We start from the raw sequence: 23,682 nt of genomic DNA, 5'->3' as shown, positions 1-23,682 counted from the left end.
CCTCTGGGGTCCCCCCCATGATGTTTTGCAAAGTGCCTAGAAACACTGTGTTTTGTTTTCTTGTTGATAATATTGCACTTATGCTCCCTAAACCTACTCTTAATGCTTCTTGTAGTTCTTCCTACATACTGTAGGGAACAAGGGCACTGGAGGACATATACACAGTAGTTAGATTCACAATTTATAAATTGTTTGATGTCAAAAATGTCCCCATTATGGTTAGATGTTATACTAGTGGTTTTATTTAGTATATGTTTACATGTGAGGCAGATAGATTTGTTGCATCTATAACAACCGACAGTTTTAATATTTAACCAATTCGTAGTCCTCTCCATTTTAGTTTCTTTTTGGGTTTTCAACATACTTGGGGCTAACATATTACCCAAATTTGTATTCTTTTTAAACACTACTACTGGTTTTATATCTATTGCATTCTTTAGAATTGAATCCTGTTCCAATATGGCAAAATTATCACATATAATTTTCTTTATTTCCCTAGATTTATTATTAAATTTGGATAAAAAAAATGAAATTTTTATTCTTAAACTCTTCAGTATTTGGACTAATGGAGCTCCTCTTCCCTAAGGGGATGAAACTTTCCTGTGCACTAATAGAAGGTGCTCCTATTTCTATTAGTGATGAACTAGGTTTATTTAATAGGTCTTTCCTGCATAGCTTCTTAGCATATTCTCTTGCATTGTTAAGAAGTCTATCTGGGTATCCCCTTCTAGAAATATGCCCTAGCATAATTTCCATTTGAGACTGGAAGTCCTCATCCCCCGCGCAATTTCTTCTAAGACGCACTATCTGGTTCCTGGGGATGTTTTTAACCCATGGTCTATGGTGATTACTCATATAATGGAGATAATTAGATGCACCTACAGGTTTTACATAATTAGATGGAATAATGATATTGTCCCTAGCAGAGAGCGCAATATCCAAAAAGACAACAGTGTCCATACTAAAATTGTGAGTGAAATTTAAATTAAAATCATTAGTGTTTAAATACTGAACAAATTCTAGTGCTCGTTGATAACCCCCTTTCCATATAATAAATAAATCATCAATAAAAAGGCCATGGAGGACCAGATCATCTCTATATGGGCCGCCCCATATGAGTTTTTCTTTGAAAATAGATTTGCAAAACTGCGTGCAAATCTGGTCCACATGGCCGTCCCCAGTGTCTGTAAATAATAAGTGCCATCAAATAAAAAATAATTATGTGTTAAAATGAATTCTATAGCTTCCGTTACAAAGTCATGTCGCTCCTGTGTTATACTCTCATCTCCACTCAGATAGTGTTTTATTGTTTCTAATCCTGCCTTATGCGGAATATTAGTATATAATGCTTGAACGTCGAGTGTTAGAAATGCCCACCCTTCTGTCCAGCATATCTCAGAGACTTTCTGTAGAAAGTGTTTTGTGTCTTTGATATGAGAGTTCAGTTTGCTGACGTGGCCCTGTAAGTGAGCATCGACAAACTGTGACAAATCAGAAGTGAGGGACCCAATACCAGAAATAATGGGACGACCAGGAGGTGCACTAAGTGACTTGTGAAATTTTGGTAAATGATAAAAAATTGGAGTGATAGGGTGGGGACATAACAAAAATTTATATTCTTCTTTTGTAATTGCGCCCTCCGCTAGGGATCTCGCCAACAAGTTTTCATATTCCTTTTGGTACAGGGGGGGTGGGATCACCAGACAAACATCTGTAGTGTTCCTCATTAAATAGCTGTCTCTCTGCTTCTAAGATGTAATCTGAGCGATCCTGTATGATGATCCCACCCCCCTTATCTGCAGTTTATAACCAATGTGTTCAATTCCCTAAGTTCTTTCAATGCCTTCCTCTCAGGTTTAGTTAAATTGTTATTAAATGACATGGGGTGATACTTCTTTTTGCTCTTATTGTGAGTGTTCTTCCCTTTTTTACATAATGATTTAAAGTCTGTTAACGTTTTGTTATAAAATAACGTAATTGCGGTACTCTTCTGATTAATAGGAAAGAGTTGTGATTTCTTTTTAAATCTAGCTGTTTTGCCCATGGACTGATTCGCACTATGATCATGTAAAAGGACCTCATCTGTATTTTCTCTTAATAGTTGTTCCAATGTTTGAAGTCCTTCCTCATCTGCCTCATCTAGTATGATAGGAGTGCCATCTTTGTTTTGCCTTTCTAGATTCTTACATGCAAAATATCTTTTTCTACAAAGGTCTCTTGTTATTTTGTTAAGAGACAAGAATAATTCAAACAGATTCGGTTCTTTACTGGGGGCAAAATTGAGACCCTTTTGGAGGAGTTTTTTTTGGTCAGTTGTTAAAGTGTGTGAGGATAAATTATGTATACCTGCAATGATGCAGTGATCCATCCTTCTTGCCCACAAAGAAGAATACTGCACCTACATGAAACTTGGATGGCTTGATTTATTCCTGAATATAATCATCCATAGTCTTGGTTTCAGGCAGGGACAGGGCATATACTGTAGCCAGCCTTTAGGAAGTCTGGTGTCAGGAACCAAACTAATAGCACAGTCATAAGGACAATGATGAGGAAGAGAGTCAGCCTTCTTCTTGGAAAAAAAACATCAGCATAGGCATGATAAGAATGGGGCAATCCTTCAAGAATGCCATGTGTCACGGTTTAATGCACAGTGTTACCTGCTTCAAGTGATGGTTGATGTCCAATGGCTGCGAATCAGGGATGGAATCGAGAAGGCTGAATATAACTTTTTTGCTTAAGATTTGGGTAGCAATTAGAACTGCCTCAGGTATGTATTACTGGTAGTGGATCACTAAGTGGTTCTGTACTGGACTGGTTACCGGCTGAAAAATAAAGCTGGACCGGACTGGTTGTCAGTTGAAGAATAAAGCTGGACCGAGCTGGCTACCGGCTAAAGGGTTAAGCTGGGCTGGACTGGTTACCGGCTGAAGGGTTAAAGCTGGCCTGTCTGGTTACCGGCAGAAGGGTTAAAGCTGGACGGGACTTCCTACTGGTTAAGGAATACAGCTGGCTGAAGAGAAGCTGCTGGACTGGACTGGCTACTGTTACGCACACCAGTGCTAACAGGAGTATACCGGTGTATGAACAGAGAGGGATGCGAAGCAAACGAACTCACAGACAGTATAACACAACATACACAGGAGGTGATGGAATAACTAATAAACACAAAGTGAACGGGGAAGCCCAAAGGCTCAGGAATTGGGTGTCTCCCTAGTGTCAGGAATGCTCAGATGGAATAGAGCGGACAATGAAGCAAGATGTAGTGATTTAACATGTGGAGCACCCGAAATGATGTTGCTAAGAGCAACAGAAAAAAACCCCAAAGGGTTACCAACGGGTGTGGGAATAAACTCCTTGGTCAGAGATAGAAATATAGACACAAGGAGAGTATCCACAATCCTAACCCCCACTTGCAGGGCACAGGTTCAGCTTACTGCCACTAAACTGACACCTGGACGCCCTGCACAGTGAGGGAGGATTAAGCAAGCAGGTCTGAGAGTACAGCCGCAAACCTGCTGGGTTCACAGAATAGCAAAAGAACCCCAGCAGGTTAAACAACTGACTCCAGTCGTACTGCTAGGTCCGGATTGGCAGAATGAAGTACCGAATCCCAAGGCCTATTCGCAGTAAGCAACAAGTAAATACAAAGTCACACAGTACTAGCTAACTCTCTGGAACTGACTAACAAACAAAGATTCAGCAGCATTTGCCTAGCCTGAGAGGATGGTTTATATAGCAGGTGCTGTCCACGCCCCACTCAGACCTCACAGACTGTGAGCACAAAACCAGCGCCGGATTCCCTGCCGTGCACAGAGCCTGTAACCACTACACAGTAAAAACCCGGACCGGAGTATCAGCTGTGCTCAGGTTACTTTGCTAACACTTGCCTCCCGGTTGCCATGGCGACGTGGCAGCACAGAACAGGAGATCCTAACAGCTACTGGTTAAGGAATACAGCTGGATCGGACTGGCTGAGGATATGCAGGACTGGACTGGTTATCAGCTGAGGATATGCAGTATCAGACTGGTTATCGGCTGAGGATATGCTGGACCAGACTGGTTACCAGCTGAAGAATAAAGCTGGACCTGGTATAGCTGCACAGGAGACAAGATGCAGGTTCATTTGTCACTCACATTATGTAACAAGTTGCACAGGCCCATTTCTGTTCCTGGAGTCCTGTTTTATACCCTTAGGTAGACTGCCAATGGTGAAAGGAGTCAGCTGAGAGTAAACAGCACTCCTACTGGTGAATAGTCTATTCAACTGACCAGAAAACATGGCTGCTGGAACTTCTTGTGAACACAATGAACAGAGATACCAGAAGCTGTAAACAAGATCCTGCTGATTACTCACACAAGGGAAACCTACACAGGTGGCTTAATCAGGACAGAGTAACACAGACACATGCTGCAGCTTGGAAACTGAAGTCTGCATGGAGATTACAAGACTGAGAGAAATCATGAAATCTGTGCAGAACAGAAGGTAAGGTACAAGGAACACTTAGTACATGCATGAAATAGTCCAAAATCCTGACAGCCTGCATGGTTCTGACAAACAAGATTAGGCAACCGAAAGAACAATATGGATCCCAACGAATTAGCTCACATGTCCTCCAATTCCCCATGAGAATATATCGATATAGGGGTATATTCAATTCAAGTTGAAATTCCTAACTTGTCAGAAAAAATGGCAGTTTCCGACAATTTAAGATTGAATCCAGATTCGACCTATTCAATCAAACTGCCGTTTATCAGACAAGTCAGAAATTCTGATTTGTCGGAAAACACGTTGATCAGCGGATTAGCAACGGATCCATGTGTTTTGTTGGATTCACGGTCAAATCCATTTAAAAAAAAAAGTCAGATTGGCATTGTTGGGAACAGCCAAAACCGGATTTTGCTACAAATTGAATACTGAAATGTTTGCTCCTTTCCATCAGAAAGAATCCGACATCAATTGAATAGACCTCATAATGATAACTGCACGTCCCTCTATGTGCATACCTCCCAACATGACCCTCTCCAGGAGAGACACAATGCTCTGCTCCTGGACTTTTCTCTTAATGTATGATTGCTGGCACCTGTGTTGAACAGGTTAGTGGATAAGAAAGGTGTTCCAGCACAGGTGCTGCCAATCATACATTAAGAGTAAAGTCCAGGAGCAGAGCATTGTGTCCCTCCTGGAGAGGGTCATGTTGGGAGGTATGTATGTGTTGTTCGCTGCCAATAGGATGATGGACTATAGTCTATAGTCCCAGATAAATGTTAGTAAATAGAAATAATCCAGGCACGTGTCAACAATGTGCTTTGGACTCAGAAATTATAGTAAGAATTTATCTTCAATTTTAAAATAATCAGCATGAGAATGCAGAGAAAAAGTACATAAAATACATAAAAACGTGTCAAAAAAATTAATCAACAACGTTTTTGAGTTTATATGAAATAATGGATAAGAGTACGGATGGTGTAATGGTTAGCATTACTGCCTCACTGCACTGAGGTCATGTGTTTGATTCCCACCATGGCCTTAGCTGTGTGGAGTTTGTATATGCTCCCCGTACTTGCGTGGGTTTCCTCCCACAATCCAAAAATATACTGGTAGGTTAATTGGCTTCCAAAATAATTAACCCTAGTGTGAATGTGTGTGTACATGTGATAGGGAATATAGATTGTAAACTCCACTGTGGCAGGGACTGATATTAATGGCCAAATATTCTCTGTAAAGCGCTGCGGAATATGTGTGCGCTATATAAATAACTGGTAATAATAATAAGAGTGTTTTTTTCTCAATAGGCACTATGTACTTATCTGTACATAGAAATCCATAGGTCAAGTGCTCGCTTGAGCTTCTGTCTCCAACTCTTCTGCAGGAGGCAAGTACTTTAATGTCACCGCCTTTGTAAAAAGTAAGATTAGTTTGTTTAATGCAGAGATGAGGAACCTTTGGCCCTCCAGCTGTTGTTGAACTACACATACCTGCATGTCCTGCTACAGTTTTGCTATTTGGCCATTCTAAAACTGTTGCAGGGCATGCTGGTATGTGTAGTTCCACAACAGCTTCAGGGCCAAAGATTCCCCATCCCTGGTTTAAGGCAACTAGACAGCAACTCTATTGGGGTCATTCCGAGTTGATCGCTAGCTGAAAATGTTCACTGCGCAGCGATGAAGTAAAAAAATGGCACTTCTGCGCATGTATATGTGGCGCAATGCACACGCGCGACGTACTTTCACAACAGCCGATGTAGTTTCACACAAGGTCTAGCGAAGCTTTTCAGTCACACTGCTGACCGCAGAGTGATTGACATGAAGTGGGTGTTTCTGGGAGGCAACTGACCGTTTTCAGGGAGTGTTCGAAAAAACGCAGGCGTGTCAGGAAAAACGCAGGCGTGGCTGGCCGAACACAGGGCGTGTTTGTGATGTCAAATCCGGAACTGAACAGTCTGAAGTAATCGTAAGCTAGGAGTAGGTCTGGAGCTACTCTGAAACTGCACAATTTTTATTTTGTAGTCGCTCTGCGATCCTTTCATTCGCACTTCTGCTAAGCTAAAATACACTCCCAGAGGGCGGCGGCTTAGCGTTTGCACGACTGCTAAAAACTGCTAGCGAGTGATCAACTCAGAATGACCCTCTATATGCGTTCTAGAGGGGGTGTTCTGTAAGCAGCACTGTTTATAAACAACATTGCTCACTCCCTGTGCCTAAGCACCACTGTCTGTGGTGTTTCAAAAAACAAGTAAAAGTCCCTTTTCTCTGGTCACAGTAACTGCTGTGCGTCTGTGCCTTCAAGCTGTGTGGGTCTCGGTCCTCGGTGGGGCGGCTTGTAGCTGTGCAGCTCCTTTCCACAGACTTTGCTGCATGCCCTGACGAAGCCCAAAACAGGGAGAACTGGGTTGGCACCAAGCATCGGCCGCAAAGCCACAACACCCGCTGCAGCAGAGTCCAGGGAATGCATATAGAGTGGCTATCTAGTTACATTAAACAAACCATCCTTACTTTTTACAAAGACTGTGATATTAAAGTATTTGTCTCCAGCAGAGGAGTTGGAGACAGAAGCTCAAGCGAGCACTTAACGTATGGATTTCGATGTACGGATAAACACATTGAGCCAGAGTCAAATGTTCCCCCCCTCCATCCTGCCCCCTATCGCGCCCGCCGGCGGAATTCTAATGTTACTGCCGACGGGCGCGACAACTTCATTTCATCTCGCTATCCCCGAAGGTAGCAAGCTGAAATGCGTGGGATGAGACCCGTTTGGGCGCCCAAACTTGTCTCTTCATGATCGCGCCCGTTATTTTAGTCGGGTTTAGGCGCTTGACACGCCTGAACCAGACTATAATGAGCGCGATCAGCGCAATAACGGGGGAACATTTGCATATCACCCCTTTTTCTCTGACGTCCTAGTGGATGCTGGGGACTCCGTAAGGACCATGGGGATATAGCGGCTCCGCAGGAGACAGGGCACAATAATAAAAGCTTTAGGATCAGGTGGTGTGCACTGGCTCCTCCCCCTATGACCCTCCTCCAAGCCTCAGTTAGATTTTTGTGCCCGGCCGAGAAGGGTGCAATCTAGGTGGCTCTCCTGAGCTGCTTAGAATAAAAGTTTAAGTTAGGTTTTTTTCTTTCAGTGAGACCTGCTGGCAACAGGCTCACTGCTACGAGGGACTTAGGGGAGAGAAGTAAACTCACCTGCGTGCAGGATGGATTTGCTTCTTAGGCTACTGGACACCATTAGCTCCAGAGGGAGTCGGAACACAGGTCTCACCCTGGGGTTCGTCCCGGAGCCGTGCCGCCGACCCCCCTTGCAGATGCCGAAGTTGAAGAGGTCCAGAGGTCCAGAAACAGGCGGCAGAAGACTTTCAGTCTTCATAAGGTAGCGCACAGCACTGCAGCTGTGCGCCATTGTTGTCAGCACACTTCACCAACAGTCACCAACTGTCACTGAGGGTGCAGGGTGCTGGGGGGGGCGCCCTGGGCAGCAATGTATAATACCTTTTTATGGCTAAAATACATCACATATAGCCCTTGAGGCTATATGGATGTATTTAACCCCTGCCAGATCTCACAAACTCCGGGAGAAGAGCCCGCCGAAAAGGGGGCGGGGCCTATTCTCCTCAGCACACGGCGCCATTTTCCTGCTCAGCTCTGCTGTGAGGAAGGCTCCCAGGCTCTCCCCTGCACTGCACTACAGAAACAGGGTTAAAACAGAGAGGGGGGGCACTTATTTGGCGATATGATTACATATATAAAAATGCTATAAGGGAAAACACTTGTATAAGGGGTTGTCCCTGTATAATTATAGCGTCTTTGGTGTGTGCTGGCAAACTCTCCCTCTGTCTCCCCAAAGGGCTAGTGGGGTCCTGTCCTCTATCAGAGCATTCCCTGTGTGTGTGCTGTGTGTCGGTACGTGTGTGTCGACATGTAGGAGGACGATGTTGGTGAGGAGGCGGAGCAAATTGCCTGTATTGGTGATGTCACTCTCTAGGGAGTCGACACTGGAATGGATGGCTTATTTAGGAATTACGTGATAATGTCAACACGCTGCAAGGTCGGTTGACGACATGAGACGGCCGGCAAACAAATTAGTACCTGTCCAGGCGTCTCAGACACCGTCAGGGGCTTGTAAAAACGCCCATTTACCTCAGTCGGTTGACACAGACACAGACACGGACACTGACTCCAGTGTCGACGGTGAATAAAAACAAACGTATTTTCCTTTAGGGCCACACGTTTCATGTTAAGGGCAATGAAGGAGGTGTTACATATTTCTGATACTACAAGTACCACAAATAAGGGTATTATGTAGGGTGTGAATAAACTACTTGTAGTTTTTCCTGAATCAGATAAATTAAATGAAGTGTGTGATGATACGTGGGTTTCCTCCGATAGAAAATTATTGGCGGTATACCCTTTCCCGCCAGAAGTTAGGGCGAGTTGGGAAACACACCTTAGGGTGGATAAGGCGCTCACACGCTTATAAAAACAAGGGGCGTTACCGTCTCCAGATACGGCAGCCCTCAAGGAGCCAGCTGATAGGAAGCTGAAAAATATCCTAAAAGTATATACACACATACTGGTGTTATACTACGACCAGCAATCGCCTCAGCCTGGATGTGCAGCGCTGAGGGGGCTTGGTCGGATTTCCTGACTGAAAATATTGATACCCTTGACAGGGACAAGATTTTATTGACTATAGATGCATTTCTATATATGCGATATGCGCAGAGGGATATTTGCATTCTGGCATCAAGAGTAAATGTGATGTCCATATCTGCCAGACGAAGACACGACAGTGGTCAGGTGATGCAGATTCCAGACGGCACATGGAAGTATTGCCGTATAAAGGGGCGGTCCATCGGACCTGGTGGCCATGGCAACAGCTGAAAAATCCACCTTTTGTTACCCCAAGTCACATCTCAGCAGAAAAGGACACAGTCTTTTCAGTCTCAGTCCTTTCGTCCCCATAAGGGCAGGCGGGCAAAAGGGCCAGTCATATCTGCCCAGGGGTAGAGGAAAGGGAAGAAGACTGCAGCAGGCAGCCCATTCCCAGGAACAAAAGCCCTCCACAGCTTCTGCCAAGTCCGCAGCATGACGCTGGGGCAGTACAAGCGGACTCAGGTGCGGTAGGGGGTCATCTCAAGAGTTTCAGCACGCAGGGGGCTCACTCACAAGTGGACTCCTGGATCCTACACGTAGTATCCCAGGTGTACATTGGAAATTCGAGACGTCTCCCCCTCACAAGTTCCTGAAGTCTGCTTTACCAACGTCTCCCTCCGACAGGGAGGCAGTATTGGGAACAATTCACAGGCTGTATTCCCAGCAGGTGATAATCAAAGTACCCCTTCTACAACAAGGGAAGGGGTATTATTCCACACTATATTGTGGTACTGAAGCCAGACGGCTCGGTGAGATCTGAAATATTTGAACACTTACATACAAGCGTTCAAATCAAGATGGAGTCACTCAGAGTAGTGATAGCGAACCAGGAAGAAGGGGACGATATGGTGTCACTGGATATCAGGGACGCTTACCTACATGTCCAAATTTGCCTTCTCACCAAGGGTACCTCAGGTTCGTGGTACAGAACTGTCACTATCAGTTCAGACGCTGCCGTTTGGATTGTCCACGGCACCCCGGGTCTTTACCAAGGTAATGGCCGAAATGATGATTCTTCTTAAAAGAAATATGGACGCTTTCCTGATAAAGGCAAGGTCCAGAGAACAGTTGGAGGTCGGAGTAGCACTATCTTAAGTAGTTCTACGACAGCACGAGTGGATTCTAAATATTCCAAAATCGCAGTTTTTTCCGACGACACGTCTACTGTTCCTAGGGATGATTCTGGACACAGTCCAGAAAAGGATGTTTTCTCCCGGAGAAGAAAGCCAGGGAGTTATCCGAGCTAGTCAGGAACCTCCTAAAACCAGGAAAAGTATCAGTGCATCATTGCACAAGGATCCTGTGAAAAATGGTGGTTTCTTACAAAGCGATCCCATTCGGTAGATTTCACGCAAGAACCTTTCCGTGGGATCTGCTGGAAAAATGGTCCGGATCGCATCTTCAGATGCATCAGCGGATAACCCTGTCTCCAAGGACAAGGGTGTTTCTTCTGCGGTGGCTGCAGAGTGCTCATCTATGAAAGGGCCGCAGATTCGGCATTCAGGACTGGGTCCTGGTGACCACGGATGCCAGCCTGAGTGGCTGGGGAGCAGTCACACAAGGAAAAAATTTCCAGAGAGTGTGATCAAGTCTGGAGACTTCTCTCCACATAAATATACTGGAGCTAAGGGCAATTTACAATGCTCTAAGCTTAGCAAGACCTCTGCTTCAAGGTCAGCCGGTATTGATCCAGTGGGACAACATCACGGCAGTCGCCCACGTAAACAGGGCGGCACAAGAAGCAGGAGGGAAATGGCAGAAACTACAAGGATTCTTCGCTGGGCGAAAAATCATGTGATAACACTCTCAGCAGTGTTCATTCCGGGAGTGGAAAACTGGGAAGCAGACTTCCTCAGCAGGCATGACCTCTACCCGGGAGAGTGGGGACTTCATCGGGAAGTCTTCCACATGATTGTAAACCGTTGGGAAAAACCAAAGGTGGACATGATGGCTTCCCGCCTGAACAAAAAACTAGACAGATATTGCGCCAGGTCAAGGGACCCTCAGGCAATAGCGGTGGACGCTCTGGTAACACTGTGGGTGTACCAGTCAGAGTATGTGTTCCCTCCTATGCCTCTCATACCAAAAGTACTGAGAATCATAAGAGGGAGATGAGTAAGAACGATACTCGTGGTTCCGGATTGGCCAAGAAGGACTTGGTACCCGAAACTTCAAGAGATGTTCACGGAAGACCCGTGGCCTCTACCTTTAAGAAAGGACCTGCTCCAGCAGGGGCCTTGTCTGTTCCAAGACTTACCGCGGCCGCGTTTGACGGCATGGCGGTTGAACGCCGGATCCTGAAAGGGCATTCCAGATGAAGTCATCCCTACCCTGGTCAAAGACAGGAAGGATGTAACCGCAAAACATTTTCACCGCATTTGGTGAAGATATGTTGCGTGGTGTGAGGCCAAGAAGGCCCCTACAGAGGAATTCCAACTGGGTCGTTTCCTACATTTCCTGAAAACAGGACTGTCTATGGGCCTAAAATTAGGGTCCATTAAGGTTCAAATTTCGGCCCTGTCGAATTTCTTCCAGAAAGAACTGGCTTTAGTGCCTGACGTTCAGATGTTTGTAAAAGGGGTACTGCATATACAGCATCATTTTGTGCCCCAGTGGCACCTTGGGATCTCAATGTTGTTTTGAGTTTCCTAAAGTCACATTGGTTTGAACCACTCACCACTGTGGACTTAAAATATCTCACATGGAAGGTGACGATGCTATTAGCCCTGGCTTCAGCCAGGCGTGTGTCAGAATTGGCGGCTTTATCATATATAAAGCCCTTACTTAATTTTTCATTCTGACAGGGCAGAATTGAGGACTCGTCCTCAATTTCTCCTTAAGGTGTTTTCTGTTTTTCACATGAACCAACCTATTGTGGTACCTGCGGGTACTAGGGACTTGGAGGACTCCAAGTTACTTGACGTTGTCAGGGCCCTGAAAAATATGTTTCCAGGACGGCTGGAGTCAGAAAATCTGACTCGCTGTTTAGCCTGTATGCACCCAACAAGATGGGTGCTCCTGCTTCTAAGCAGACGATTGCTCGCTGGATTTGTAATACAATTCAGTTTACACATTCTGTGGCAGGCCTGCCACAGCCAAAATCTGTAAAAGCCCATTCCAAAAGGAAGGGGGCTCATCTTGGGCGACTGCCCGAGGGGTCTCGGCTTTACAACTTTGCCGAGCAGTTACTTGGTCACGGGCAAACACGTTTGCTAAATTCTACAAATTTGATACCCTGGCTGAGGAGGACATGGAGTCTCTCATTCGGTGCTGCAGGGTCATCCGCACTCTCCCGCCCGTTTGGGAGCTTTGGTATAATCCCCATGGTCCTTACGGAGTCCCCAGCATCCACTAGGACGTCAGAGAAAATAAGATTTTACTTACCGATAAATCTATTTCTCGTAGTCCGTAGTGGATGCTGGGCGCCCATCCCAAGTGCGGATTGTCTGCAATACTTGTACATAGTTATTGTTACAAAAATCGGGTTATTCTTGTTGTGAGCCATCTTGTCAGAGGCTCCTTCGTTGTTATCATACTGTTAACTGGGTTCAGATCACAGGTTGTTCGGTGTAATTGGTGTGGCTGGTATGAGTCTTACCCGGGATTCAATATCCTTCCTTATTATGCACGCTCGTCCGGGCACAGTATCCTAACTGAGGCTTGGAGGAGGGTCATAGGGGGAGGAGCCAGTGCACACCACCTGATCCTAAAGCTTTTATTATTGTGCCCTGTCTCCTGCGGAGCCGCTATATCCCCATGGTCCTTACGGAGTCCCCAGCATCCACTACGGACTACGAGAAATAGATTTATCGGTAAGTAAAATCTTATTATCTCTCATCACTTTAGATCATTTGAATCCAGCCGATAGTGCCTATTGAGAATAAAACACTCTCATATCTGTTATTTTGTATCAGCTCAAAAACTGTTGATTCATTTTTTTTTACACATGGACACTGCTTTGGAAAGAAAGTTGTTTTTATGTATTTTTATGTACTTTTTCTCTGCATTCTCATGCTGATTTTTATTCACTTAATTTTATTTAAAATTAATGAAAAATTCTTATAATTTCTGAGTCCACAGCACATTGTTTATACGGGATTATTTGTATTAGCTGTCCATGGGATTATGGCTTCTGAGTCAGAGTAAATGCAAGATAATCTGATAATAAAGAGTCTCAGAACTAAGGGCCCGATTCAGACCTGATCGCTGCTGTGCATATTCACACAACGGGCAATCATCGATAGACTGCGCATGCGTATGCACTGCAATGCGCACACACATCGGCAAACAACAACACGCATGCCTGTTAACTGATCGTTTTCTGGGAGTGTCACGAAAAATGCAGGTGTTCCCAAGCGTTTTCAGGGACGGTGTGTGACGCCAGCTCCAGACCCGATTAGCCTGTTCTCATCGCACTGTGGGAGCAGGGCCGGATACGGGGTTTCTTGCGCCCCGGCGGCATTAGGGGGCATGGCTTCATACAGGGAACGTGGTCAGTTACGCCCCCTGTACTGTAGTAGGATGTGCGGTGCGCGATGACGTCATCGCGCACCACACAGCAAAGGTCCTCTCCACGAAGGAAAACTAGACGCTAAGCATCTAGTTCCCTACGTGGAGAGGAACTTTGCTGTGCGGTGCGCGATGACGTCAACGCGCACCGCACATCATTACAGTTAAGGTCCTCTCCAGGAACGGAAACTAGATGCATAGCATCTAGTTTCCCATCACAGCGGGCAGCCCACAAAGGGAAACTAGACGAGTAGCGTCTAGTTTCCCTTCACAGCAGACAGCGGGCAGCGGCAGCAGCGGGGGGCACCGCACAGCAGCAGCGGATGTTGCCATGGTGCGGCGCCCTCCGGAAGGCGGCTCCCCAGACAAAAGTCCTGCTTGCCCGTGGCAAGATCTGCTACTGTGTAGGAGTCCTAGGCTGCGTGCAGACTGTACACACTGGAAAAATAATTTGATGGTGGTGCGAACGGATTTGCAGCTGTCCAATGATTGAGAGATTTTTTGCAGCTTGGCGTACACATGTGATCGTACACTTGCACAGTGAATATACACTCCCCTTGGGCAGCGACTAGCTGAATGCAGCACAACAAATTTAGCTGAATCACCCCCTAAGTGTGTGTAAACATATTCGGAACAGCCAAAGAGAGTTAACTGGGATCCACAGCCAAGTTGGTAAACAGCAAAATGAAAGAAAAGAACAAATGCACCCCTTCCCATTGCATAAGTATTCCACCCACCACATAATATTAAAACATTTTTACACCTTCACTGACACTCACCTGAGTAGAACTGAGGATCTTTCTTGTCCCTGTGCCTGCAGAGACTCTGGGTGACGGGGCCAAGGTGTTGACCAGGGACAGTAGGGCGTAGATTAGAATCAATAGCGGATCTTGCCACGGGCAAGCAGGACTTTTGCCCGGGGCTCCGCCTTCCGGAGGGCGCCGCACCAGGGCAAGATCCGCTGCTGCTGTCAGTGCTGTGCCCCCCGCTGCCGCTGTCCCCCGCCGTGAAGAGAACTAGACGCCTGGCGTCTAGTTTCTCTTCGTGGAGAGGACCTTTACTGTGCGGTGCGCGATGACGTCATCGCGCACCGCACAGCAAAGGTCCTCTCCACGAAGGGAACTAGACGCGTAGCGTCTAGTTTCCCTTCGTGGAGAGGACCTTTGTTGTGCGGTGCGCGATGACGTCATCGCACACCGCACATTTCAGCCACGCCCCTGTTGCCCGCCAGGGGCGCTGCAAACCGCTGAGCCGGCCCTGATTAGAATAGTCAGGCAGTGTACAGGAGACTGCAGGGACTCGGGTGAAGGGCCAAGTTTTTACCAAGGACAGGAGGAAGTACTATAGATTAGATAGTCAGAAAGGGTAGTGAAGGGGGCAGGGACTCGGAAGGAAGGAATGCTCAGTGCCTCCACAAGCTACATGGATGTGACTGACAGCTAAGCAACAGGCAGAGAATTCTGCCTAGCCACATTGATCGTAATGTAAACTCAATAGTAGAGATTGCAGAGCACTTTCCACCTGTTGCCCAGCTGTCTGCACCCTCATATGGCATCTTGCCCCTCGGCCCAGCCCACCTCTGCGACTTGACTTACAGCAAGCACAGTAATGCAGGGAACTTCGTTTTTCTGTCCCCCTCCCCCCCCACAGCAAATTTGATAAGAATGATCTGATCAGTAGCTCCACAGACCAAGACCCTGAGCTCCCTGCATCGTGGATCGATCCATTGCAGCCGCCTCGCATAATAATTTCCCACCGGACTGCTCTCCTAAAATTGCTAATTAGATGTCCAGCCTCAGTGGAACCCCCCCTGCCCAGATGCCACCATAGTCATTTGCCTATACTGCCTATGCCTAGAGCTGGCTGTGATTTCAACCATAAATGTATTATACATTTTCCTTGGCTTCCCTCAAAGCACTGCTAATTGTTTCTTTTAATTAGAGAGAAACTTTTATTGGGTATGCATTAAAACTGAACTGGGTGCACCCTAACTCAAATGTCATTTAACTAGGGTAGCAAAATACTAAAACCAAATAGCACAGAGAGTGTAAGTATGAAGAGTTGCAGGGAAAAAAAAATCAAACATTTACAATGTAAAATCCTCTATTTCATCACGTCTTATAGTAAATGGAATAAATATATAAATTATAACAACTTGTCTGCTGCTAGATAATGAAAGGCATAACTTATTCTATGATGCATAGTGAGTACCTATAGAAGTGTCTAAATCGGACAGGCTTAAATGATGCATCTAAGGATGTATTTTGCTTCATAAGTTGGAGTATTTCGTAAATAATAATACAGTATATTTAATTTGCATCTACCCTTTTGCATACCTCCCAACATGACCCTCTCCAGGAAGGACATAATGTTTTGCTCCTGGACTTCCCTCTTAATTTGATTGCCATCAGCTGTGCTGATACGCCTTTCTTATACATTGACCTGTTCAAAAAACAGGTGCCGGCAATCATAAATTAAGAGAAAAGTCCAGAAGCAGAGCACTGTGTCTATCCTGGAGAGGGTCATTTTGGGAGGTATGCTGTTGGTGGTGAAGACCTTTTCTCATTTGGTGGCCTATTCGTAATTGGGGGCTGTGTATTCAACTCGCCACATGTTGCACTAGAGAACAGGAGTACTTCAGTATTGCTCTGATGTGGGGACAGCTGCTCTGAAAAGCAACTGTTCACATGATCATAGGTGTGCGCAGAACATTTTGTTAGGCGCGGCGGTCTTCGGCCGTGCCCTGACTGAGCAGCGGTCATGGCCGCCGCGCCTCTCTCCTTCCCTGTCCCTCGCACAGCGCCTAGCAACGCCAGGACGCCGTGCGCACTATAGCTGCCGGGTCCCTGGCAACGCAGGACGCCGTGCGTGCAGGGCCGCCGGGTGCATTGCAACGGGGACGCCACAGGTGGACCGCGTTCCCTGTTGCTAAGAATAGTTAATTAGGTTGCTCGTGCAGCAGGGCAGCTGCGCGGCAACTAGTAATTAGGGTCTGGGGGCTGGTCCTGCTGGCCCTCCTGTTATTGGCCAGCAGGGCCTTTTTATGTGAGCCAGCACACTGCAGCCCCGCCGGTGATAGCTTCTTGTATGCTGTTCCTGCCTTGCAGTACTCTGTTCCTGTCAGCCGTGTTTGGTGGATCTTGCTCCCTGCCCTCTGGTACTTTGGAGGTCCGAAGCCGGTCCTGGGAATCCTTCTAGTCTTTACGAACCTGTTTCTGTCATCTGGGGTTCTCGCCCGGTTTCGTGAGTAGCGGCTTCTGCCGCGTGTTGCGGCCTATGCCGCTTAGTGTTTACTTCACTGTGAATTGGTGCATTTGCTGAGGTTTCCGATTTCACTGTCCTCCCCGGAACTCGGCGGTGCCGTGTGGGGGAGTGGACCGTGGTTTCTTTGTAGTTCTTTTCCTTTGGCTGCGTGCCGCACATATGTTTAGTTTTTAGGTAGTTTATAGCCCCTAGCGTGGTTGTTTCAGTTAGAGGACCCCTTGTTATTACCCTGTCTCAGTTCACGCCTTGTCTCTCTTTAAGACCTGAGGGGGCATCGGAGTTGGGCAGACCTAATCCGCCCTTCAAACGCGGCTGCCATGGGCCCAAGAAACCATAGTCGTTCAGGAGTGATTGATAACACGGGTAAGACAACGGAGGTAGGGTGCTAGGGGCTATTTCCTTCCCATTTCCCAATCCCAGCATTCCGTCTTGGTGCTCAGGACTCACTACATAAGATCTCCCCTGTCCTGAGCATCAGGATCGTAACATTATCACCGGCCCACATAAAAAAAAGGGGGTTTAATTTTTTCCGCTGTATTGGTGGGCCTAGAAATTCGGCCTCATGAATCCGGCAGGTTTAGGGCCAAACCCCAGTCAGCTTTTGGTTAACCAAATACAGGAATTAACTCAGATGGTTCAGGACCTTTCTCTTCGGGTGAGATCGCAGGAAGATCTTTTGCGAGCCTCCCCGAGTATGGTTCCAGAACCAAAGATGCATTTACCTGACCGTTTTTCGGGTAACTGAATGGATTTTTTTAATTTTAAGGAAGCTTGTAAGCTTTATTTTTGTTTAAGGCCCCGTTCCTCTGGTACTGAGTCTCAGCGGGTCGGGATTGTGATGTCTCTACTTCAGGGTGATCCACAGACCTGGGCGTTTGGGCTAAGAGCCGATGATGCTGCTTTGTTATCAGTAGACGCCTTTTTTAAATCCTTAGGCCTCTTATATGACGACCCAGATAGAGAAGCATCAGCTGAGAGTCACCTGCGTGCCCTTAAGCAAGGCAAAAATCCAGCAGAGGTGTATTGTACCGAATTTCGCCGTTGGTCGAACGACTGTGGCTGGAATGACCCGGCCCTGCGCAGTCAGTTTCGCCTCGGTTTGTCGGAAGTTATTAAAAGACAGTCTCCTTCAGTACCCCGCTCCTGAGACTCTAGACAAACTCATGGAGCTCGCTATTAAAATCGATCGTCGTCTCCGAGAGCGGAGGGCTGAAAGAGGAACAACTTTTAGGCCTAATCCATGTGTATATACTTTTCCTGAGGACGTCGAGAAGCCTATGCAAATGGGTCTCTCCCGGCTGTCCCCAGAGGAAAGAACCAGAAGGTTAAGTTCTGGTCTTTGTTTGTATTGTGGTGGTAAGGGACATATCGCACGTAACTGCCCGAACAAGTCGGGAAACGCTCTGACCAAGTGAATTGTGAGGGGGTTCACTTGGGTCTGCAGTTAATCTCCTCTAATAATTCTCTGATAGTTCCGGTAAAGATTTCCTTTGGCAGCCTCAGTTCGTTGGTGTCGGCCTTCGTCGACAGTGGAGCTGCAGGAAATTTTATGGATTTAGCTTGGGCTAAGGCTTTAGGCGTTCCACAGATACCCTTAGATAGATGTATCACCATGCACGGCTTGGATGGGTTCCGCTTTCCAATGGGGTTATTACTCACCGCACACTTCCAATATTGCTGACAGTGGGGGCCCTACATTCAGAAGAAATAGAATTTGACCTTACACATTGTCCGGCAGTTCCAGTAGTTTTGGGTCACCCCTGGCTTGCCTTTCATAATCCCACCATAGATTGGCGGTCTGGGGAGATTTCCCAATGGGGTCCTTTTTGTGTTAAGGAGTGTATTTCCCATCCAGTCCGGGTTGCGGCAGTTACCCCAGAACTTATTCCTTTGGAATATCAGGATTTTGCTGATGTTTTCTCCAAGGGTAATGCGGACGTTCTGCCTCCCCATCGGTCCTATGACTGCGCTATAGATTTAGTTCCCGGGGCCACTTTACCTAAGGGGAGATTATATGCCCTCTCCGGGCCAGAAACCACGGCTATGGATAATTATATCCAGGAAAGCCTGAAAAAAGGCTTCATTAGGCCCTCAAAATCTCCTTTGAGTGCAGGATTCTTTTTTGTTGAGAAAAAAGATTGGTCGCTCAGACCATGTATTGATTTTCGGGCTCTGAATAAAATTTCTGTTAAAAACACCAACGCCTTTGATTTCAGTACTTTTTGATCAGCTACGCTCTGCCGTTATCTTCTCAAAAATCGATCTTAGAGGAGCTTACAATCTCATCCGAATAAGATCTGGGGATGAGTGGAAGACGGCTTTCAGCACACAGTCGGGTCATTATGAATACCTGGTGATGCCCTTTGGGCTGTCAAATGCTCCTGCGGTATTTCAAGACCTCATCAATGATGTTCTTCGTGACTTTCTTGGAAAGTTTGTTGTCGTTTATTTAGACGATATTTTGATTTATTCTGAGTCTATGGAACAACATATTACCCATGTGCGTCTGGTTCTTCAAAAAACTACGGGAGAATCATTTATACGCAAAACTAGAGAAATGTGATTTTCACATCACGGAAGTGTCCTTCTTGGGGTATATTATTTCTCCCCAGGGATTTTTCATGGAACCGAAAAAACTCCAGGCCATCCTTAATTGGGCGCAACCCACAAATTTAAAAGCAATTCAGCACTTTTTAGGGTTTGCAAACTATTATAGGCGGTTCATTCATACCTTTTCTGATTTGGTCGCTCCTATAGTAGCATTGACTAAAAAAGGAGCGGACCCTTCCAATTGGTCGCCTGCAGCCGAGTCTGCCTTTCTGGCCTTAAAGCAGGCCTTTGTCTCGGCTCCTGTTCTCAGGCACCCTAACCCGGAGCTCCCCTTTATAGTCGAGGTAGATGCCTCAGAGGTTGGAGTGGGGGCTATCCTATCTCAGGAAGATCCGGAGTCTCAGGAATTACACCCTTGTGACTTCATGTCCAGGAATTTCTCCTCCGCAGAATCCAACTATGACGTTGGTAATCGAGAATTGCTGGCAGTTAAATGGGCTTTCGAGGAGTGGAGGCATTGGCTGGAGGGAGCTAGGCATACCATTACAGTGTTTACTGACCATAAGAACCTGCAGTATATTGAGTCAGCTAAACGGCTTAAAGCTCGGCAGGCACGTTGGGCATTGTTTTTTACTCGTTTCAGGTTTATTATCACCTTCAGGCCCGGTTCCAAAAATACTAAAGCTGATGCCCTGTCACGTTGTTTTCTTCCGCTTCACAATAATCATCCTGCTACTACCCCCATAGTTCCATCATCTGTCATCCGGGCAGGCCTCACACAGGATTTATTTACTCAGTTAGTCCAGCTTCAACAGCAGGCTCCTAAACTTACTCCTGCTGATTGTCTCTTTGTCCCTGAATTTCTGAGAGGCACTGTTTTAGCTAAGTTTCATGACAACAAAGTCTCTGGTCATCCAGGTATCACTAAGACCTTGCAGTTAGTCTCTCGCTCGGTGTGGTGGCCTAGTCTTTCTAAAGATGTAAGGGAATTTGTCCATTCCTGTCAGGTTTGTGCACGGCATAAGGTTCCTCGTTCATTGCCGATTGGGCAACTCGTACCTTTAGCCGTTCCTCTCAGGCCATGGTCACATATATCCATGGATTTCGTGGTGGACCTTCCTCTTTCAGCCGGATTTCGAGTCATTTGGGTGGTAGTAGATCGTTTTAGTAAGATGGCTCATTTCATTGCTCTTCCCCGATTACCCTCTGCTCAAGGGTTGGCAGTCTTGTTTCTCCGTCATGTATTCAGGCTCCATGGGTTGCCCAGGGATATTGTCTCTGATCGGAGTCCGCAATTCATTGCTCGTTTCTAGAAACATTTTTGTGCCTCATTAAATATGAAACTCTCTTTAACATCTGGGTACCATCCACAATCTAACGGACAAACCGAACGAGTTAACCAGTCATTAAAACAGTATTTACGGTTGTATTCGGCCAAACTCCAGAATGATTGGTCTGAATTTCTTCCTTTAGCCGAATTTGCTTATAATAACTCTTGTCATTCTTCCACCAAGGAGTCCCCATTCTTTTCGGTCTTTGGCTTTCATCCTAGAGCCAATTCTTTTTTTTCCTCATTCTCCAGTCTCCTCGTTGACCTTAACCTCCCATCTCAGAACAATTTGGAGAAAGGTGCACCTTGCCTTGAGAAAAGCTGCCTTCCGAGAAAATACATTTTCTGATAGGCTCCGACGTCCTTGCACTTTTAAGGTGGGAGATAAGGTATGGTTGTCAACTCGCAACATCAAGCTCCGACAACCCTCGGCTAGATTGGGACCCAAATTTATTGGACCATTCCTTATCATTAAGAAGGTCAACCCAGTTGCTTTTCGGCTACGCTTGCCAAGATCTCTCAAAATTGGCAATACTTTTCACTGTTCTCTTTTGAAACAGTATTTTTCTTCCAGGATATTTCCTCGGAGGACTTCCCAGGGTAGATCTCCGGTGGATGTTCAGGGGCAACAAGAGTTCTTGGTGGAGAAGGTTTTAGATTCTAAGCTTTCTCGGGGTTGGCTCTATTTTTTGGTCCACTGGAAAGGTTATGGACCTAAAGAAAGATCTTGGGTGTTGGATAAGGATTTACATGCTCCTAAGCTTAAGAGGATTTTCTTTCAGGAGTTTCCTTAGAAACCTGGCTCTAGGGGTTCTTTAACCCCTCCTCAAGGGGGGGTACTGTTAGGCGCGGCGGTCTTCGGCCGTGCCCTGACTGAGCAGCGGTCACGGCCGCCACGCCTCTCTCCTTCCCTGTCCCTCGCACGGCGCCTAGCAACGCCAAGACGCCGTTCGCACTATAGCCGCCGGGTCCCTGGCAACGCAGGACGCCGTGCGTGCAGGGCCGCCGGGTGCATAGCAACGGGGACGCCACTGGTGGACCGCGTTCCCCGTTGCTAAGAATAGTTAATTAGGTTGCTCGTGCAGCAGGGCAGCTGCACAGCAACTAGTAATTAGGGTCTGGGGGCTGGTCCTGCTGGCCCTCCTGTTATTGGCCAGCAGGGCCTTTTTATGTGAGCCAGCACACTGCAGCCCCGCCGGTGATAGCTTCTTGTATGCTGTTCCTGCCTTGCAGTACTCTGTTCCTGTCAGCCGTGTTTGGTGGATCTTGCTCCCTGCCCTCTGGTACTTTGGAGGTCTGAAGCTGGTCCTGGGAATCCTTCTAGTCCTTACGAACCTGTTTCTATCATTGGGGTTCTTGCCCAGTTTCGTGAGTAGCGGCTTCTGCCACATGTTGCGGCCTATGCCGCTTAGTGTTTACTTCAATTTGAATTGGTGCATTTGCGGAGGTTTCCGCTTTCACTGTCCTCCCCGGAACTCGGCGGTGCCGTGTGGGGGAGTGGACCGTGGTTTCTTTGTAGTTCTTTTCCTTTGGCGGTGTGCCGCACATACGTTTAGTTTTTAGGTAGTTTATAGCCCCTAGCGTGGTTGTTTCAGTTAGAGGTCCCCTTGTTATTACCCCTTGTTATTACCCTGTCTCAGTTCACGCCTTGTCTCTCTTTAAGACCTGAGGGGGCATCGGAGTTGGGCATACCTAATCCGCCCTTCAAACGCGGCTGCCATGGGCCCAAGAAACCATAGTCGTTCAGGCGTGAATTGATAACATGGGTAAGACAACGGAGGTAGGGTGCTAGGGGCTATTTCCTTCCCATTTCCCAATCCCAGCATTCTGTCTTGGTGCTCATGACTCACTACATAAGATCTCCCCTGTCCTGAGCATCAGGATCGTAACAATTTTAATAGGGGGTGCACCATCGGAGAGGTGTTTAGCACCACCTACTGGGTGTGTCTAGCACTATCTATTGGGCATGTCTAGCACTGCCTATTAATATAAATCACATACCACAAGGGGCATGGCCACTGCAAACAGGGGCGTGTCAACATGACACGCCAACTGTTTCTAATCACTCTGGGAGCATTCCTTTCCATTCCATATGCACCTTACCTATATGGTTGTTTCTCACAACGTGGAACCTCTGAAGAAATATCCTCCTTGGGCTGACAGCGTCTTCAGTCGGTAATCACTATTCATGTAGGATATCACATTGTCTAGAAGATGCCTGTTTGTGTAGGAATATAACCAATATCATCATGCAACAGAGGTTCAACCAGACTCGTGTCACCTCCTGCTCTCTGCATCTCTCAGCAACACCATCATCTCCTCCCTGTCTCTCAGCCAGATCCTTATCTCCTATCTGCATCTCTCAACCACACCATCTCCACCATCATCTTCCGCCTGCGTTTCCCTGCCACGCATCTCTCACAATCCACCTAATTTTGTGTCTCCGAGTCTCTCCCCTTCACTCTGCCTCTCAGCCTCCCACCCTTCACTCTGGGTCTTTCAGCCTCCACCTACCTTTGTTCTGTGTCTAATGCCACTTACTGACAGTGCCCATAGTAGTAGTGCCCTTTACACAATGCCCACAGCAGTTGTGCCACTTACACAATGCCCACAGCAGTAATGCCCCTTCAAAATAGCCACATCAGTTGTGCCCATTTCAAAATAACCACTGTAGTAGTTCCCCTTACACAATGCCTACAGTGGTAGTGCCCCTTGCACAATGCCTATGGTAGTAGTGCCATTACACAATGCACGTAGTAGTGTCACACACAATGCCCATAGTAGTAGTGCCAGTTACACAATACCCAATACTAGTAGTGCCCCTTACACAATGCCCAATAGTAGCAGTGACAGCTACACATGCCCGTAGTAGTAGT

General features: G+C 46.7%; 1 protein-coding gene across 1 annotated transcript in view; it reads left to right on the top strand.

Moving 5' to 3' along the window:
• The first annotated feature begins 4,123 nt into the window (after window positions 1-4,123).
• LOC134958009 (volume-regulated anion channel subunit LRRC8A-like) overlaps window positions 4,124-23,682 on the top strand; it is a 178,186-nt gene continuing 158,627 nt past the window's right edge. Inside the window, exon 1 of the mRNA XM_063940313.1 lies at window positions 4,124-4,483. The gene's annotated coding sequence lies outside the window, so the exon portion shown is untranslated. The remainder of the gene's footprint in view (window positions 4,484-23,682) is intronic.

This window comes from Pseudophryne corroboree, chromosome 9 (assembly GCF_028390025.1).
Source record: "Pseudophryne corroboree isolate aPseCor3 chromosome 9, aPseCor3.hap2, whole genome shotgun sequence".
NCBI classification, from domain to species: domain Eukaryota; kingdom Metazoa; phylum Chordata; class Amphibia; order Anura; family Myobatrachidae; genus Pseudophryne; species Pseudophryne corroboree.
Note: the sequence above shows the minus strand (reverse complement) of the source record. Positions and strands in the feature narration are given on the sequence as shown.